We start from the raw sequence: 14268 nt of genomic DNA on the forward strand, positions 1-14268 counted from the left end.
TTGCCCACTCACCTCACCTGTCCAAGTCGCTCTGCAGCCTCACAGTATCCTCCTCGCAGCTCACACTGCCACCCAACTTAGTGTCATCCGCAAATTTGGAGATACTACATTTAATCCCCTCATCTAAATCATTAATGTACAGTGTAAACAGCTGGGGCCCCAGCACAGAACCTTGCGGTACCCCACTAGTCACTGCCTGCCATTCTGAAAAGTACCCATTTACTCCTACTCTTTGCATGCAGGTGCAGCAGGCGGTTAAGAAAGCAAATGGCATGTTGGCCTTCATAGCAAGGGGATTTGAGTACAGGGGCAGGGAGGTGTTGCTACAGTTGTACAGGGCATTGGTGAGGCCACACCTGGAGTATTGTGTACAGTTTTGGTCTCCTAACCTGAGGAAGGACATTCTTGCTATTGAGGGAGTGCAGCGAAGGTTCACCAGACTGATTCCTGGGATGGCGGGACTGACCTATCAAGAAAGACTGGATCAACTGGGCTTGTATTCACTGGAGTTCAGAAGAATGAGAGGGGACCTCTTAGAAACATTTAAAATTCTGACGGGGTTAGACAGGTTAGATGCAGGAAGAATGTTCCCAATGTTGGGGAAGTCCAGAACCAGGGGACACAGTCTAAGGATAAGGGGGAAGCCATTTAGGACCGAGATGAGGAGGAATTTCTTCACCCAGAGAGTGGTGAACCTGTGGAATTCTCTACCACAGAAAGTTGTTGAGGCCAATTCACTAAATATATTCAAAAAGGAGTTAGATGAAGTCCTTACTACTCGGGGAATCAAGGGTTTTGGTGAGAAAGCAGGAATGGGGTACTGAAGTTGCATGTTCAGCCATGAACTCATTGAATGGCGGTGCAGGCTAGAAGGGCCGAATGGCCTACTCCTGCACCTATTTTCTATGTTTCTATGCTGGAAATACTCAACAGGTCAGGCAGCACCTGTGGAGAGAGAGAGAAAAACAGAGGGTGGATGACCTCTGGTCAGAATGGAGTAAGGATACAGATCAGCCAGGATCTCATTGAATGGCGGAACAGGTTGGAGGGGCTGAATGACCCAGCCGTGTGTTCCACGACAACCTGCCTAACAAAGACGCGTGCACGTGAGCGAGCTCTCGCAACCCCTTGCCGCGCACGCGATATCTCGCGAACCCACGCGTCGGTCGGGAGCGCGCACGCGCGAGAGCGAACTCGTGCGTAGATCGGGGCAGCGCCAGCAGAGGTGCGCGCGCACGCGCCGCTGTGTTTGTGCTCGGTGTCTGGGAGCGATGCGGTTTGGCGGACAGTAGTAGCGGCGGTTGGAGGAGGAGGAGCGGCCTGGACAGACACGGTCTGAGAGGCAGCCTTCCCGCTGTGGGCTCAGAGAGCGGCGGGCAGCTCAATTCGACTCGGGTAAGAGCCTGGTTGAAGCTATTTGGCGGAAGCAGGCTGCGCCGCACTGCGTGTGGCCTACGGTGCTGCTGGGATCCCGCAGGAAAGGGTTTTGGGGGTTCAGTGAGTGTGAGGGAGGGCGGTCGGGCACTTGGCATCGGCGTGCATTCAATTTGTTTTAACGGAAAGTCTTTATTTTACTATTGGTACTATTAAAACTACAGCTGTTCAGGCGCCCCGGCCAGGGTTAAATGTGGTCATCTGTGTGCCGTTTGCCACTTAGACATCAAAGCTGTTGAACGCTGCGGGGGTTGTTTCACACCTGTGCCACCAAATTGTCCACAGCGCTCCGTCCCGATAGAGAAAACTCTGCTTCGGACTGGCTCCAACGGACACTGTTCAAACTTGTATTGTTTTATTAATCACACTGGTACTGCAGGTTGATACTGAGCTCCAGGCTCTGTCGACACCGTATATCGCAAGCAGAGCAAAGATTGTGCTGCAGCTGGTGGTTTTATACGGAGGTTTGGTAATGGGGACCCCATACGGTAGACTTATCAAGAAGTAAACCTCCAAGTGATGGCAGTCCAGCCATAGCTCATAATCTGATCTAACCTGAAACTCCAGTGGAGTACTTGAAGGAGTGCTGCATTATCAGAGGTGCTATCCATGTCAAACCAAGCTTGCCTGTTCAGATGGACATTAAAGGATCATGTTTGAAAAAATGTAAGACGTTTTCCTGGTGTCCTGGCCCAACGTTCCCTTCTCATCCAACACCCCCCAAAAAGTGGCTCATTGTGGGTTCTTGCTGTATGCAAAATGGCTGGTGCATTTACCTACATAATGACTGCAAAAGTAATTCATTTTATGTAAACTACTTTAGGATGTTGTTGAGAATGTGTGAATTAAGTGCAAAATAATTTCTTTCTTTCAACATAATTATTTAATAAACAAGGATTTTCAAATGCCTCCCCCCCCTCCCCCCCAAAAAAAACACAACTATCCCCCCCACAGAAACATCTATACACAATCAGTTCACAGTTATGATGTAAACTAAAGTAGCTTGTTAACTTATCTGCTTCAGTGCCCTAACTAGAATGTAGTTAAAATTAGAGGAGAGTAAACAAACCTCAAAGTCTGATGTATGCTTTCAAACAATACAACAGTTATTACATTTCATCACATGAAGGTCAGTGATCTAGACTGTTAAAGTCCAAGCACTTTATAAAATCAACAAAATTACAATGATTGAGTTACTGTCTTTTAATTCCTCATCAGATGGTTATACTTTATAGCACATCAGGTTGATTTATTTTAAATATATATTTTTCTTCCTACTGAGTGGATGTTATGAATGGAATGGAGGCAGCTGTTGCAGGTAGTATTTATTTACTCCCAGGTAGCATTTATTTTCTGGTAACATTAAAGTTTCGAAAGTCTGTCTTGTGGAAATTATATTGGAATTAATACGAAGCCAAAGAGTTCATAGCTTAGAAATTACAATATATTTCAGTGTCTTGCCATATTTGCTGCCACTTGTCTCCTGTGTTCTAATATTTAGGATTTTCTGTCATGAATTTCTCTGTACTCCTTTACGTATGGTTTGTGTTCTGTGTGAAACTGCCGAAGAAATATATATTCATAAAATCTTTGAGAAATGACAGTTGTGGTTTCATGCAGGTTATTAAATATTCATATTTTATACAGATCACATGTTTTCTTAAATATGCTAACATTGCTCAAAGAATGTAAGTGTGTAGGAACTTGAATCAAAAATTTATATATCAAAGATGTTGTTCCAGCCATAGAGCCTGCACTGGCACTCTAAAGGAGCTATTCACATGGTTACATTCCCTTGCCCTTTCTCCATACCATTTTAAAATTACTATTTTTTAAATATTTATTTGCATTCTTTGTAAAAGTTGTTATGGATTTTGTTTCCACCACTGTTTCTGAGAAGACATTATCTGCCTATTTTCTTTTCTCCTAACTTCCCTTTTTTGATGACCAGCTTAAATTTATGCCTCTCGGCCACCTCATAATTTTGAACAGCTCTATCATATTTACTTGAAGTTGCTTGCTATAAAGAAAGAAAGAGCTTGCATTTAAATAGTGCCCTACTTCGGCCCAGGATGTCTAAAATGCTTCATAGGGAATGAAGTTGTCACTGTAGGTGAATGCAATAGTCAATTTGCACACTGCAAGGCCCCACAAACAACCATAAATGACCAGATGATCTGCTTTTTAGCTGATTTTGCTTGAAGGATAAATGTTGACCAGGGCATTTGAATAGTGTGGTGGGATCTTTTATGTCCACCTGAGACGGCAAACAGGATCTCGGTTTAACATCTCATCTGAAAGATGGCATCTCCGACAGTGCAGCACTTCCTCAGTACTACACTGGTGCAGAAGACACTTACTGTACGATACCGAAGATGAGAGGCTTTAGTTATGAGTATGGAGTGGAGAAACTGGAGTTCTTTTCACGAGGACAGAGAAGATTGAGTGCCATTTGAGAAATGTACTGGCACAGCATTAAAGTGTAGCAGCTTAAAAGTTTAATTTTCATGTAGTGTATTGGCACCAATACATGAACTAAACCGACTGACAACTTTGGGAACATTTAAAAATATTGAATTTCAGATCCTCTATCCTTTTTTTTATGTGTAAAATTAGGTTTTCTTCAAAACTTAGTATCTTTAGAGAATACAACATTCTTTAGATCAAGATTGTATACCTGAAAGTTGCTAACTTCCCTTCTGGATTCCTGTAATATATTAGTATATTTACTTTTCTCCATGTTCCATTTGTATCAGATTTATCGTAACTTCACTCATTTGGATAGGGTTTCTATTAAGAATTTTCAACAACTTGTATTTATATAGTGCCTTTTAATGTAGAAAAATGTCCCAAGGCACTTCACAGACACACATTGATTATAAAATTCTATTTTTGGTTAATTGTTTATTTTCTTGTATTATGCCTCTGAAACACTTTGGGATATTTTATTATGTTAAAGGCGCTATATAAATGCAAATTGATGTGATGTTGAATGACCTGTTAAGGATAGGTAAAAATGTTAGCTGCCAGCTGTTAAATTTAAGATTATGAAATGACAGTTAAAGCTTGTTCTCTGATTTCAGTAACAAAATTAATGTTTTCTATTCAGAAAATATTTTGGAGGAAAAAAAATCTTTTATGTTGAATAGTTAAATTTTGCTTGAACCAGCTAAGCATTCCTTGTCAAAGTGGTCCCAATGGGCATTTCTAATATAATTTCAATAAAATAGTAGAAATGGATATAGATTGAGAGGTGGAGCATCAATAATATGAAGGCTACAGCATGTGACAAACTAATTCCCATTACAGGCATAGTTCAATGTTAAGTAACAATATAAAAGTGTTTGGAATAGTGATCAGGATTGTTCAAGACCACTGGCCAGTGAGTTCTATAATATGGCATTAGCAAAGGCAAAGACTGACTTTCCGAATTGCATAGCACTTTTGGGGTGAAAAGGTAGATCCAGCTGAAGCTTGATTATGCATCTGTTTTTCTCCCTTTTGTGCAGACTGTATTGAAGTACAGTTCCAAGTGCTACCACAATCTGCAGTATCTTTCCCAAGTGGCCATTCTTCATGTGTGATCTGAGATAGTGAGTTTAGATAGGCTATTTGACTGTGGACGGTATGACAATTACACCCAGTCTGGTTTTCACCGAAGATCTGTCCAACCACTCGTACATTTTCCAAAAGGGGTTACTAGATAGTTATTAGGGGCTCAATTTTCTCCAAAGTATTTTTTTGGCGTACTTAAAGAGTTACACCTGATTTTTTTTTGGGGGGGCCCCCAAATATGCAAAAAAGAAAGTGTTGTAAGTTTCCCTGTTGCATCTCTCCATTTTGGCGTAGCCGAACCCGATCTTTAGTTTTGGGGGTGGAGCCTTGATCTGCGCCAAAAAGATTAGGCTGTCATGGTAACCAGGGACACAATGCGAACTGAGGCTGCAAAGTGAAGCATACAGCCACCTCCCAACACATTAAAAAAATTGAAAAAACACAGCAGCAACTTGCCTCCAACCCCGCGCTGTCCGGTCTTCTCGGTTTCCCCCCACCCCTCTCTGTCTGCCTCCCCCCCCCCCACCCCTCTCTGTCTGCCTCCACCCCCCCTCTCTGTCTGCCTCCACCCCCCCTCTCTGTCTGCCTCCACCCCCCCTCTCTGTCTGCCTCCACCCCCCCTCTCTGTCTGCCTCCACCCCCCCTCTCTGTCTGCCTCCACCCCCCCTCTCTGTCTGCCTCCACCCCCCCTCTCTGTCTGCCTCCACCCCCCCTCTCTGTCTGCCTCCACCCCCCCTCTCTGTCTGCCTCCACCCCCCCTCTCTGTCTGCCTCCACCCCCCCTCTCTGTCTGCCTCCACCTCCCCTCTCTGTCTGCCTCCACCCCCCCTCTCTGTCTGCCTCCACCCCCCCTCTCTGTCTGCCTCCACCCCCCCTCTCTGTCTGCCTCCACCCCCCCTCTCTGTCTGCCTCCACCCCCCCTCTCTGTCTGCCTCCACCCCCCCTCTCTGTCTGCCTCCACCCCCCCTCTCTGTCTGCCTCCACCCCCCCTCTCTGTCTGCCTCCACCCCCCCTCTCTGTCTGCCTCCACCCCCCCTCTCTGTCTGCCTCCACCCCCCCTCTCTGTCTGCCTCCACCCCCCCTCTCTGTCTGCCTCCACCCCCCCTCTCTGTCTGCCTCCACCCCCCCTCTCTGTCTGCCTCCACCCCCCCTCTCTGTCTGCCTCCACCCCCCCTCTCTGTCTGCCCCCCCCCCCCCCCCACTCCCTTGGTTAAAGTGGATTGATGTGTAGAAGTTGAACAAGTACCATCCTTTTATTAGCTGGGTCAGAAGTAGGTCATTCTGCCTAAAATTCTGCAACGACCATTTTTAATCAATTGCTTACAGGGATTGCTCAATTACAGAGTTAATTCTTTCGATGATGGTATCATAGTACAAAACTGTACTTGAGTTGTACAGAGTAATGAATCAAGTCATTTTAATAAGACTAAAACAGATTTATTTTTCTCCCTGGATTTAGTGGTCAGATAACATTGTGAATTTTAATTCTTGAGATGAGTTATTGGCAGTTGAATAAAGTTCTGATATCATTTATGGATTATGGAATTTGCTTGAGCAGAACATTTTGTAGCAAGAAGATTGTTACAACGCCTGGAACATATTTATTCGTCTTAAAGCTTAAAGCTTTTTGACCTTGGTCAGATTCCTTGAAGTTCATTGTGCTTATGAAGGGAAGAAAGGGGATTGCATAAACAAACTGAATTTGGGTGGAATTCAAAAAAAGAACTATAACAAGAACTACTCAGAACCGTCAATAATTTGCTTAAGATAACTTTGTAATAAAGACACTTGGATCCATACTGCAAAGGGCAAATCAATTGCCATTGCTAGTGAAGAGACTAGAATTGCCTCTGAATCATTGCCGCATATCAGTTAATCTGTCATTAGATTAAAGAAGTCATAGTCTTAGCTCTACAATTTAAAGCATAATAATACCATTTTTGAGTGGGCCTCGATTCAGGCCTCCTTTGGAAACAGATGGGCGTCTCATTTATCATTGCATAGCGGGGTCCTATAACATAGTTGGGTCGTTTATGCTATTTTAGTGCAGTACATGCTGTATGCTGGAAACTGTTCACTATGGAGTGGGAAATGACCAGAACCAGTCTCCCTCAAAGGGATTGTTGGCAGCAGCTCTGGCAACAACAACAAAAATTAGCACTTTGAGTAGCAGGATGAGCATAATTGCTAATCGCCCCACCCCCTTCAATAATGCTCTGTCACTCTCCTCTGTCATCATCGTAGGTAGTCCCTCGGAATTGAGGAAAACTTGCTTCCACTCCTGAAGTGAGTTCTTTGGTGGCTGAACAATCTAATACGAGAGTCACAGCTGGGATAGATAGTCATTGAGGGAAGGGGTGGGTGGGACTGGTTTGCCGCACGCTCTTTCTGCTGCCTGCGCTTGATTTCTGCGTGCTCTCGGCGTTGAGACTCGAGGTGCTCACCGCCCTCTTGGATGCACTTCCTCCATTTAGGGCAGTCTTGAGCCAGGGACACAGTCAGAATCAGACGAATTTATAATGGGGAACAAAGAAATGGCAGACCAATTGAACAAATACTTTGGTTCTGTCTTCACCCAAGGAAGACACAAATAATCTCCCGGAAATACTAGGGGACCGAGGGTCTAGTGAGAAGGAGGAACTAAAGGAAATCCTTCTTCGTCAGCAAATTGTGTTAGGAAAATTGATGGGATTGAAGGCTGCATCCCAGAGTACCTAAGGAAGTGGCCCTAGAAATAGTGGATGCATTGGTGATCATTTTCCAACATTCTATATACTCTGGATCAGTTCCTATGGACTGGAAGGTAGTTAATGTAACCCCACTTTTTAAAAAAGGAGGGAAAGAGAAAACAGGTAATTATAGACCGGTCAGCCTGACATCGGTGGTGGGGAAAATGTTGGAATCAATGATTAAAGATGTGAAAGCAGTGACGGGATCGGTCCAAGTCAGCATGAATTTATGAAAGAGAAATCATGCTTGACAAATCTTCTAGAATCTTTTGACGATGTAACTAGTAGAGTGGACAAGGGGGAGCCAGTGGATGTGGTGTATTTAGACTTTCAAAAGGCTTTTGACAAGGTCCCACACGAGATTAATGTGCAAAATCAAAGCACATGGTATTGGGGATAATGTACTGACGTGGATAGAGAACTAGTTGGCAGACAGGAAGCAAAGAGCAGGAATAAGCGGGTCCTTTTCAGAATGGCAGGCGGTGACTAGTGGGGTACCGCAAGGTTCAGTGCTGGGACCTCAGCTTATTTACAATATACATTAATGATTTAGACGAAGGAATTGAATGTAATATATCCAAGTTTGCAGATGACACTAAGCTGGGTGGCAGTGTGAGCTGTGAGGAGGATGCTAAGAGGCTGCAGGGTGACTTACAGGTTAGGTGAGTGGGCAAATACATGGCAGATGCGGTATAATGTCGATAAATGTGAGGTTATCCACTTTGGAGGTTTAAAAACAGGAAGGCAGATTATTTGAATGGTGACAGATTAGTCAAAGGAGAGATGTACCTGTTGATTTCTGGATTCTTTTCCCTCAATCTGGTTCAGCAAAATTACTGAAACGAATACCGTTTGTGCTTTAAACAAAGCAAGCTTTTATTTAAAAAGCAAATCCCGATCGGGGACCTTATCAGACAGAAGGAATGCAACTCTGAGAACGCACTCACTTCCTACGGACAAAGTGACGTTACATTGTAAAGGGACGACGGTTATACATTTTCGGCAAAAGATAACAAGATAGGGCTAGAGTGACATCCTAGTTCAGCCTATCCCTTTTGATCCCTCTTTTCCTTTGTCCACTCATAAGCTGACCTAAGTATGGTCTGATTTTAAACAAAGACCTTCTGTTAATGTTTCAGGTTAATAACATGATTTAATAAGACCTTGAGGTTTTTCTGCAAGCTGTGGGTTTTGTTTCAATATGTGTTAGTGTTGTAACATTTTGCAGTCTCGAGTCTGAGATGTCATGGTTATTCCTCCATGAATTCTTTGTTAGCTTATACTGGCCCTATACAATTCCCACATTCTCAACTTCAATGTCTCTATACATTTTTAAACATTCACATTCCCCCCTTTTATCATTCCATGATAACCCTGGTGACTATTCCAGGAGTATCGCATTCAGCCGTTCGCACTCTCTTTCCTGATCCATATTGTTGTTATTGTCGAGTAGTTCTTTAGTTCGTTGGATCATAACTCGGGAGCCCTTGACCACGAGGGTTTGCTAACCTTGCCATCATTACTTTACAACAAAGGTTAAGGCAACCAACAATGTGATCAGCGAGATTGGTTATGTTTTCTGACCTATCAGGAATGTAAGTGCAACATTCAGATCCTATCAGGGCACACGTTCCCCCTTTCTCAGCTAACAGGTAATCGAGGGCCATTCGGTTTTGTAATGCTACGGTCCTTATTGCTACCATTTCAGCTGTGATGCCCTCCAGAGCTTCAGCAGTATTGTTAGCTATCTGTTCCAATATCGTCTCTAGGTTCTGTACTTCATCCATGAGACGTCCTATCCTGATTGGGAACATCATGACCCCAAAGAACTTGTCGGTGGGGGTGATGGCTCGCTTGTATCGGCTGGAGGCATGTGCTTCCGCCAGGGTACGTACTTGCCGCACAAATGGCACCACATATCCCAGATAACAGGACCCTGTCCACCTTCCGGGTCCCAGGACTGGGTCCACAAACCTCCACCTGTTTCATTCGGAAGGTGAGAGAGGATGGTGACTCGTGCACCTGTGGTGATGTTGAGACTGTTTGGGCATTTGCTGTACCCTATGATATGTCCCTTGTTACTGGTGTCATTTCGGGTTAGACATATGTCCCCGGTTGGCCTTCCAATCCCCGAGGTATTGGTCAGAGCTAAGAATGGGGGTTCCTTTCCACGGTCGTAGGTTGGTTGGTACCATCCCTGGATCGTCTGACTAATTGTATTGGCCCCCCTCCTCTCGTGATAGTTTGGCTCTGAATCTATCTGACAGTCTCAGTTAGGGTCAGTGGAACGGGGCGCAAAGGAATTCCCCCTTTGGAATGTATAGGGATATGTGAACACACCCAACATCTCAAAGTTCCCATTTTGCGCATAAACATAAAACATGTACAAAAAGGTGTTTACATGGAGCTCTCGTCTCTGTCTCCCCTCCCACGCGCCAAAACTGTCATATATCAACACTATTATACAGACTGTGGCATACAGACACAGTTTCATCTTGTGGCTCAGGATTCAGATAAATAGTCCAATTATTTTGCTGATTAAAAGAGTTCAGTTTTCCCGTCTCTCTTCTGAGGTCACCGTCGGTGTAGCTGGCTGTCTATCACTACGGGTAAAAGTTCAAACTGGTCCACGTTCCAATTAAGATGCCAACGGCCTTGTTCAGCTATGGAGAAGAGGAAGTCTGGAACAGAAACAGGAGTTAGAATAACCAGTAAAATAGGTTTGTTAGAGGGTGATGAGCTTGCAGTGGTGCAGGTGAACCCAGGCACTTTTCCCCTCAACCTTGGCTGCAGTGGGGGTAGTGAGTAACACCTGAAAAGGCCCCTCCCATTGTGGCTCTAATCCCTTCCGAATCCATACTTCCCTGGTGCCACGAGGGACAATTCGGGTAAAACTGGGAGGTCGAGGTGAGCATCTTGAACCTGGTTGTGAGCTAGTCGCAGAGCCTGAGTCAGAGAAAGAACATAGGTGGTCATCAGTCGAGCTGAGATACCATATCTAGGAACAATTTCCCTCATTAACACCTTAACAACAGTTTGAGCCTTATTGTCCAGGGTAGGGTAGGCTTCAATTCATCTGCTAAACACATCTACTATTACTAACACATATTTGTAACACTGAACTTTTTGCAACTCAATGTAGTCCAACTGAAATGTCTCAAAGGGACCTTCGGGTAGGGGCGTTTTACCCCAATCACAGGGGACTCCCTTCCCTGGATTATGTTGCTGGCAAACCAGGCAACGACTACTGATGTTCTGGGCGAGTGCCTGGAGTCTAGGGTGCCACCAAGTAGCCAAAAGTGTATCACTCGTGGTCCTTGCTCCACAATGAGTAGCAAAATGCATACATTCAATAACCCATAGAGCCAACTCGTCAGACATGCAAGTCTGTTCCGCGGGAGTGGTCCAGAGTTTAGAAACATTGTCATAAGTACATGCATAATATTTCCACAACAGTTTATCTTTATCAGGAGCGTCCTCCTGTGGTTTTATAACATCTTGGATGGTTGGCATTGGTTTTTCCGAGGCTAACTTGTCCTTCGCAGGATTTTTAGTCTGACTCATCATTTTGGGCACTACCATCTGTTGGTCACGATAGGCCTGTTTAGCCTCTTTGTCAGCACAGTGGTTCCCTATATCAACCGGGGATTTTCCGGTGGTGTGGGCGGTACATTTAACAATGGCAATGTGCTTGGGGAGCATGAGGGCTTGCAACAAATCAGATACTAGTTGCTTATGGGATATCTCATTCCCCTGTGAGGTTAGGAATCCCCTATTTTTCCATAATTGTCCGAAATCATGGGCCACCCCAAAGGCATACCTAGAGTCGGTATAGATATTGACTTTGAGATCTTTGGCCAAGATACAGGCTCGGGTGAGGGCGAATAGTTCAGCTTGTTGGGCAGAATAGGCGGTTTCAAAAGCGGCAGATTCCAAGACCTGATTCTCCTGGTTTACTATGGCGTATCCTGAGATTCGTGTACCTTCTGGATTAAGAGAAGAACTTCCGTCAACATACATAATATAGTCTGGATCTTCCATTGGTACATCAACTAAATCTTCCCTGACTGATGTGGCCTCTTAAATTAAAGATAAACAATCATGACTGGGTTCTTCCTCATCTTGGGGCGGCTCAGTAAGAAAACAGGCCGGATTAATGGCAGTACAGTGCCGAAAGGTCAGCTTAGGATTGTTTAGTATGTAGATCTCATATCTGCTTTGCCTGGCCATGGTAAGGTGTTGAGTCTGCAGTTGGCCCAGGAGGGCAGCTACGGAGTGAGAGGTGTTAAGACAACAGTAGCACAGTCTTTCAGAATTGTACAATACAGTTGAAAGGGCCGGTCATCGAGGGGCCGGCCCAAAGCCGGAGCTTGCAGCAGGGCTGTCTTTAGTTCCTTAAAGGCTTGGACATCTGCGGTTTCTATTTCAAAGCTGCTTTACTTATTTGTATACGGGGTGAGGTGCTTAGTCATCAGGGCAACATTAGGGATCCAGGATCTGCAGTAATTGATCATCCCCAACCACTGTCGCATTTGTTTAGCCGTGCAAGGGACTGGAAACTGGCAAATTGGTTCGACTCGGCTAGCCTCCAAAGCTCGGTGGATACTCGGTATTACCTGTGATTTCAGTGGGTACTGTCGGATAAGGGCCAGTTCTCATTGCCCTGCACTGGGATCTCGATCGGATCAATGGGAGTATAACCTACTTGGGAGGGGTCCTCTGCCCACACATGAGGATCCACATAGTCAGGTATGTCAGAGCCAGTATGATGCTGCAGAGTCGTTAAGACCTTCTTGGGGTCCCCGTGGAATTGGACTGTTCGGCCATGTTTTACAATTTGCACATCCCGGCTGGTAGGGTCAGCCTCGTCTATAGCCTGGCGCACCATAACTCCCAAATCTTTAGAGTGGTGGGGAGGTAATACTTCACGAGTAATATGTGGTGCCACCGTTGGGGGCTGTCCATTTCCACAAAATCTGCCTTCCCTTCCGGTCCAGTCACTCTAGCCCTTAATAGAATTTCCTTCACTTCCCCTTCGTGATCCTGATAAAAGTTCTGCAGGTCCTGATTCTTTCCACTGGGATCGTATGCTAGGGTCACGTGATAGGGTGCCTGCGGCAGGTCCAGAGGGGTTCTAGTGGTATAATACTGCCGCTTAAGGGTTCCCTGTTTTACAATAATCCCATCATCTCCATACTCTAACTGCAACTGGAATTTGCAGAGGAGTCTCTAGCCATCAAGTTACAGTCCAGATTGGTTGTGATAACAAATCGATGTTCCACCGATTCTTCCTGGTAACCCATTTTAACCGGTTCTGACACCGGGAATGTAGAGACTTGTCCCAGGAATCCTGACAGTCCCTGTGTTTCAGTGAAGGTGGGGAGTTTAAGCTTTGATTGTACAGAAGACATGAAGGCTCCCGTATCTTATCAAGAAGGGTTGCCACTCATTCCGAATTTTTAACAATATCATCGGTTCGTCATCCGGGGAGGGTCCCTGCACAATCAAGCTACGTAGTCAATACGAATCGGGGGACGGTTGGCCAAAGGGGTTGTTCTGGGAGAAGTTAGTGTAACATCCCCATCCTCTCCCCCCTTGCCCCCCTCCTCTTCCTTTTTCGTGCTGACGGGAGGGACAATTTCTATTCCAGTGTCCTTGCCCACAAATAAAGCATCCATCTCGTCTTTCCCAGCCCCCACCTCTTCCCATACCAGGCCGGGGACAGTAGGACGGTCCGTAATTAGCAGGGCCCGGGCCATTTGGGTGTTTGATATAACCGTATCCCTGTTTATCCACCCAACCCTGCACGCAATACTGCGGTTCCATCTGGTATCCCCTTGGGTCAGGTTTTGGTCCTTCCACCCGAGGCGGCTCTTCCTTTCTAGTCACGTATTCAGTCTTGACCCGGGTTGGGGGCGCACCTCCCCCCTCTCCTTTCTTTTCCTGCCAATAATATTTAACCGCCCTTTCCATCTGGGCTTTACTGTTATCTGCTCAATTATTTGACTGGATAGCGTGAGCAACCGAATAGGGCAGGCACTGAAGTAGGATAGCGCAGAATTAAGGAGAATCCTCTCCTGCCCTGAAGGCATTATCTCCTGATTGACTTCCGTATATTTCAATAAATCTTTCCATGAATTCATCGGCAGTTTCTTCTCGTTTGGGTTTAGTTTCTAATACTGCGGCCATACTGATGGGCTTCTGAAGGGTCGTGGTGAGAGCATTAAAAATAGCGTTTAGGCGATCCTGGACATCGTTAGGGTGAGCAACCAACAATGCATCATGAGTAGCACGTCTGAGGCGAGTTAGAAATCGGGCATGCTCAGTTGGGCTCAGGGTTTGCTTTACCAGGGCCCACAGTCCCTTGATTCTGCATTATATCCATGCATGTCGAGGTCACTCCGTGAAATCGGAGGTCAGGGTTAAGTTGGGTTTGTGGATCCCTTTCAGCTTATTTATCTTAGCCTTTTAACTCTTCAATTTGTTTTGTTTGAGTATCTATTTCTTTATTGTATCAGGCAAGTGTTATTACATAAGCTAGTTCTGTTTTT

At 45.2% G+C, this 14268-nt stretch overlaps 1 protein-coding gene across 1 annotated transcript in view; it reads left to right on the plus strand.

The window, feature by feature from the left end:
* The first annotated feature begins 1210 nt into the window (after positions 1 to 1210).
* Positions 1211 to 14268, plus strand: part of insig2 (insulin induced gene 2) — a 46265-nt gene continuing 33207 nt past the window's right edge. The window contains exon 1 of the mRNA XM_070874483.1: positions 1211 to 1395. The gene's annotated coding sequence lies outside the window, so the exon portion shown is untranslated. The remainder of the gene's footprint in view (positions 1396 to 14268) is intronic.

Source organism: Pristiophorus japonicus, chromosome 3, assembly GCF_044704955.1.
Source record: "Pristiophorus japonicus isolate sPriJap1 chromosome 3, sPriJap1.hap1, whole genome shotgun sequence".
NCBI lineage: Eukaryota > Metazoa > Chordata > Chondrichthyes > Pristiophoridae > Pristiophorus > Pristiophorus japonicus.